General features: G+C 52.5%; 1 protein-coding gene across 8 annotated transcripts in view; it reads left to right on the top strand.

The window, feature by feature from the left end:
- LTBP2 (latent transforming growth factor beta binding protein 2) overlaps positions 1-6,000 on the top strand; it is a 98,153-nt gene that overhangs the window by 13,779 nt on the left and 78,374 nt on the right. The window lies entirely within an intron of this gene.

Genomic DNA, 6,000 nt, shown 5'->3' with positions numbered 1-6,000 from the left:
GACGCTGAGACTCGCACACGACCACTTTCTAGACGCTGAGACTCGCAGAGGTGAAGGAACTTGCCTGAGGTCGTGGGGTTGGAATTCAAATGCAGGTCTCTTTGACTATAAGGCTGCTGTCTCCTCCACACTTCTGCCCCTGCCTTCATTGAGTCGTAAATGGCAATGGTGTATTGCTTCCCTCTCAACCTTCATGGGTCCTGGGCTCGGAGCTGGTGTGGCTGCAGAAGGGCTTGGATGGCTCCATGTCAGCCACAGAACTGTCTTCCATGCCCTGGAGCTGCTCCCCTGGAAAAGGCTGGGTCCCCGGGCTTGTCCCTGATGGGGGCTGCTCCAGGACCCCATCTTCTCTCATCTCCCCGGCCTCTCTGGCACTGAGGCCTTTAAATCCCTGCCTCCTCCCAGACAAAGCCCTCAGGGCTGTGATGGGGATGGACAGGTGACTCATCTGCTCTAGAGCAGGAGCTAGAGGCAAACCCAGGCCTCTGCCCCGGGCCACGAGCCCTGTCCAGTGGTCCCCTCCTCATGCCTGCTGGAGCCAGTGGGAATTGGGGCTGCTCTCTGCCCCAGCCCCTGGTCCCCAACTGGCCCAGTATCTCGGTGTTTGTTAATGCAATTAGCAGGGCGGTCCATGCTGATGGGCTGGGGCCAAGGTCTGACTCACAACCCTCCTTCCTCCCCTCCGGCCGCCAAACGGTAGAGGCCCTCTCGGCCTGCCAGACAGCGTCTGCAGAGCGTGCACAAGGGGCCAAGAACGGCATCTTTCTCTCATTAAAGGCTTTTATGTGAACACAACTGCAATTTTGGAGCAGGGCGCTTGACTGGCCCCTGAGCCCCAGTGCTGTTTCCAGCCATCCTGAGCTGCGACCCCAGCACAGCTGTGGTGGGAATGGGCCGAGTCCTTGAGGACCTGACTTCTCCCACAGCCTGGGGGCTCGGGGCTGAGGTCGGGGCTTGGGGGGCACAGCCCCTGGGCAGAGCTTGGGTGTGGACAGGATGAGTCCTCAGTGGATTCTGAGGGTGTGTGAAGGCCAGTGAGGGATTTCCTGGCCTCGGGGAGCTCTGACATCAGGATCCCCTTTCTGTGGAAACCAAAGGTCAAGGCTGTGGAGAAACAGCTCAGGGTCACAGGTAGACTGCCAGTTACGTGAATTCCAAGGGCAAACTGAGGCCTCCAGGTAGGGGTCTAAGGTGAGGGGTGGGCCCAGGGATGGGCAGCACTGAGGGTGGTGGGTGACCGTCCTGCCTAGAAACGCCTCTGGGTGTGGAAGGGACAGAGCCCCATCCTGAGGGAGGGATCAGGTACTCAGTGGGGAGGTCCTTAGTGTCCCACTGACACAGAGTTTAGGAAAGATGGAGCTTTAATCTGAGGAGCAGCTGAGCCTCAGGTATGGGGGTGCTGGGCCCAGAGTCTAATCTGGAAGGTAGGTTCATCTCCCAGACAGGAGGGCCTGGTACTGGAGGCCTCGGAGAAGGACACAGGCTTAAGGGGCCCACCCTAAAGTCGGTGCCTCACCTAATGGAATTGACGGAGGGAGAAGGCATCTCTAGGTCCCAGGAGAGAGACCTGATGACAAAAGCCCTACCTGGCTGGGGTGGAAGGAGGTAGAGAGGGGACGGGCTGTATTTAACACCTGAAGAGCAGCCCTGCCTCTGCACCACAGTGCTTGGGGCATCTCTCTAACCAGGGCCTGCCTTGTCATTGTCTTTTCCTGGGAAAAGGGTCATGGCAGAGAAGTTCAGAAGCCCTCTTGCTTCTGCCACTAGGTGTGTGGTTTTTTTTGTTTTTTAACTTAGCATTGATGTCCAATACAACTTTCTGGGGAAACTTTCTGTGGAAATGTTCTATATCTTGCCATCCAACATGGTAGCTGTGAGCCACATGTGGCTAGTGAGCCCCTGAAATGTGTCTAGTGCAACTGAGGAACTGAATTTTAAATTTTATTTAATCAATTTCCATTTCAACAGCCACATATAGCTCATAGTTACAGCATTGGACAGCACAGCTTTAGAGAGTACAAAGTACTTCCATGATCTCTGTTGAGACTCACACAACTCTTTGAGGCAGGAATTGTCAGACCCATTTTATGGATGAGACAGCTGAGGCACTGGTTGAGGCGTCTCAGTGAGATGAGACGCGCCCAAGGTCACGCAGCTGGGATGTGGCTGAGCGGGGTGGGGGTCAAACCAAATCTTTCTGACTCCCGACCCCATGTTCTTTTTGCTACCAAGTCTCTGGTCGCAAGGGCTCTGAGTGGATGGTAGGAGCAGCCTACACGGTGGGAGCTGTTTCCAGACTCTCCCCCAGCCATGCCCATTCTGCATTTGGTCTCCTCCCAAAGGCAGGGGTTTTGTTTGGAAAATCTGAGCAAACCTCTGCTTGACTGTTTTGGGGCAGAGTGAAGGTAGAAGGGGCACAGCCAGGAGTGGGGGGCTGGGGAGAACGATGCCTTCTATTTCTTGTTTCAAAGTAATTTCGGGGGTTTTCTTTTTATTCCCCTGTCTTTTGGCATACGGCTACCTCCACAGAGCTGAACTCCCAAAGCTGAAACTTTCCACATGTCCAATCCTCAGTGAGAAAGAGAGTGCCAGGGGAGTGTGGAGAAGCCCGAGTTCAGGTGGAGCCCAAATTATGAATGGCTAAAGGCTGGCATTGGCGAACGGGCACAGGGAGGTTGGAAGCAGCATCACCTTCGGGCTCTGAGGATGCCAGCCCCTGACAGGGAGGGGCTGGGTGTGTCCTCGATGGCTAAACACGGACCTCATGGTATCATGCTTGATAACCTCTCACCAATCATCAATCACGGAAGACTCATTAAAGCCATATACCCCATCCTGTGTTGATTTCTCAAGTATAAGGCATGACCTCTGCCCTTGTGGGAAAATGGGAGGAATGAGGCTCCAAGAGCAAAACATGAAGACTGCCCAGCCTGCCATGGTTGGGAATTTTCTCTCTTAAAATTCCCACAGCACTGCATGAAATTGCGTCTCCGGGGTGCCTCGGCATTTCCGTCCTTGCTTTATACAATAGCCCCTGCCGTGGGGCGATTCTGTGATGGCTGATCCCCTTTCTGATACTTCAGTTTCCTTTAAATGAAAGGCACATGACCGCTATCGCCCCCTTCCTTCCCAAAGGGTTCCAAACTTTTGGATTTCACGCACCAGTAAATATCCCCAAACATCTTAGGTACCAGAGTACAATAGCCAGGTTTTCCTTTTGCTAAGTGAGGATATTAGAAAAACAAACTACCGTTTGCCATCACCTTTAATTTTAAAAGAACATTTTAACACCAAAAAAGTAATACAATAATACTCTCAAAATAAAAAACACTTTTTAAGTGGGAAAAAATAGCATCACAAAAACACAGAAAACTGTTTTTATTTTTCTTGTTTCACGGCAGACCAGTAGACACTGTCCTAAGAATGGCGCCTTTCATAGATAGGCACTTGGAGCCACCATCTGGGGCCATTTGCGGGGTGGCTTTTGGGGGAGTGGAGAGAGAGGAGAGGAGTTTATGCTCCAATCCCATAATGCAGAGGCTTGGCTCAGAACAAAACGCTTGAACACTGTGGTGAGGAAATCACTTCCTGCTGAGACTTATGGAGACAACTCAGAGGAAGATACAAATGAAGTTGGTGAGAGCTGGCTCTGAAAACCCAGCACTTGGAGGACCTTTCTTAGCAGATCTGGCCTCTGTGCAGTATCATAAATGATTGGTCCAGAAAGGTTATCTTCCCAAACGGGTTTATTTCTGCCAACAAGTCTGGCTGGTTTGAAAGCCTTTTAGAACTTTTATCAACCACAATATTACATGCATATGTAAATGCCAATTTTATAGTTTCCCCCCAAACACCCACTTTCTGTGAGCTGTTCATCATACCAACCAAAGTCTGCCAACCCCTGTCCTCATTGAGGACCTAAGTGCCTGGGGGCAAGGGGCTTCCATGATTCTGAGAACCCTCCCGCCTGGCAGAGCTTCCTCCACCCAGGGACCAGCCTTGTTGTCTTTGTACCTCCCGACACCCAGTCTGACCGAGAGAGGATGCTCACTAAATGTTTGCGGATGTATTGGCGAATAAGGCAGAACCAGAAGTAAGCGAGTCTCAGGAAGACATGGGCTCGGCTTGCAAGATTTGGGGCCTTGGGTTTCTAGACAGAGAAAGATCTTACTGTTGAAGTCAAGGATGGGCCATCCTTGGGGCCCAGGAGGGGAAGGACAGAAGCTAAATTAGTTTTGAAGGCTGTCTTAAGGGCAGGGACCACCCACGCAGAGGTAGAAGAGACACGGAGACTGGGAGGGGCTGTGTGACCTTCCCTTCACCCACGCCAGGCTTTGCTGGCAGAGGCATGTGGATCTGAGGGGCTAGGAGTGATGTAGCATCTGTGATCCACACGGGAAACCACTCAGGCCCTCCCTTTCTACTCCCTCCCTAAAATAAACCAGGGCTGACACCTGTCCTGGGCAAACCTGCTTCCCCAGTGTTCGCTGGCCCTGGTTTGGCTACAGGGCTGGCCCCAGCAGACCGTGTCTCTGGTGGTGGTGGTGACAGTGGCCTGGCGTGTGGTCAGGTCGGGGCTGACTCTGCTTGGGCAGGTGGAGTGGCAGCCAGGTGATAGGCCAAAATCCTGCCAAGGTGGCAGTTTGTGTTTGGGGAAGTGCTCAGGTTTACAATTCTCTTACACAGTCTGCTTACCTGGAGGCCTGGGGCTGCCAGGAAGGGATGCCCAAGCACTGAGGAAAATGTTCTAGCCTCAGGATCTAGCTCATGGTTGGAATCCTGCAGCGAGACCTATGATTTCCCCACTCTCCCCTGAGTAGACAGGCTGCCCTTGTTTGACACGATGCCCAATCTACTCATCCTTGCTGTCTCTGGTCAGCATCACCACCTCCAGGAAGCCTTCCCTGATTTTCCCTTTCTTGCCTCAGCCTGGGTTAGAGGCTCTGGCCGACACTTATCACATGACCTATGTCCTGGCTTCCATGTGAAACAGGACACTCTTTGAGAGAGGGATCCTCTTTACCACAAGTCTAACACCTAGTGAGTGCTCGGTTAATGTTCACTGAATGAATGCAGGAGCTGGTAAACATCCTCTCTCAATCTAAGATTGACTGTATGGGCTTTGGAGAGAGATGGGTTTGAGGGTCTGTGGTCTCCACCACCAGAGCCAACCTGGGACGTGCAGCTTCCCAGGCCAAGGGTGCATTCGGTGGCTGACTTGAAGCCAACAGATCCCTTTTATTTCATCATCACCTCCAGGCCAAGGTTTAGAGATGGTTCAGCCCTGCTGGGAGGCGGTGGGGTGGAAAGAGCTTGGGCTTTTCCATCAAACAGACCTGGACTGGATCCTCGATCCACCATTGCCTAGCTGGGTGACCTCAGGCACATCTTTTAACCTCTCCGAGCTTCAGAGTCATCATTTGTAAAATGAGAATCATAATCACACTTGCTGTATAGGGTTGTTTTAAGCTTAAATGAGACAGTGTGTGCAGAGCCCAGTTCCTCGCATGTTGTAGCGCTGAACAGATAGTAGCTGCCGTAATAAAAATAATATTGATTGTGTCGTTGTTAGGCATAGGCTAGGAGTTAAGGAGGCAAAGAGGTGTGAGGAGCAGCCGCTGCACTTGAGGGCGCTGACCATATTAGTTAGGGAGTTGAGACACATACATAACAAGCCCATCACACTGATGGTGGCCTATAGGGCCTGAGTGCTGTGCAAGGTGAACACTCGTCCTAGCTGTTCGGAGGAGGGAGCAGTTGCTGGAGGCAGGTCATCAGCGATGGGGAGGGGGCCTGGAGGGAACAGTAGCACTTAGGTAAGTGGAGAGGAAAGGGAAACAGCTCCAGGGAGGGGAAGCAGCACACACAAAGGCAGAGAGAAGAGGAAGCCACGCCAGCAGGCCAGGTCCCCAGATGGACAAACAACAAAAAGGGAGCACTTCAGTATATGTACAACCCAATGTTGGGTGTTCTGCCGGGGGTGCTGGTGTGACGGGTCAC

This window comes from Monodon monoceros, unplaced genomic scaffold, assembly GCF_005190385.1.
Source record: "Monodon monoceros isolate NGI ecotype Baffin Bay Population unplaced genomic scaffold, NGI_Narwhal_1 Super_Scaffold_21, whole genome shotgun sequence".
Lineage (NCBI taxonomy): Eukaryota > Metazoa > Chordata > Mammalia > Artiodactyla > Monodontidae > Monodon > Monodon monoceros.
Note: the sequence above shows the minus strand (reverse complement) of the source record. Positions and strands in the feature narration are given on the sequence as shown.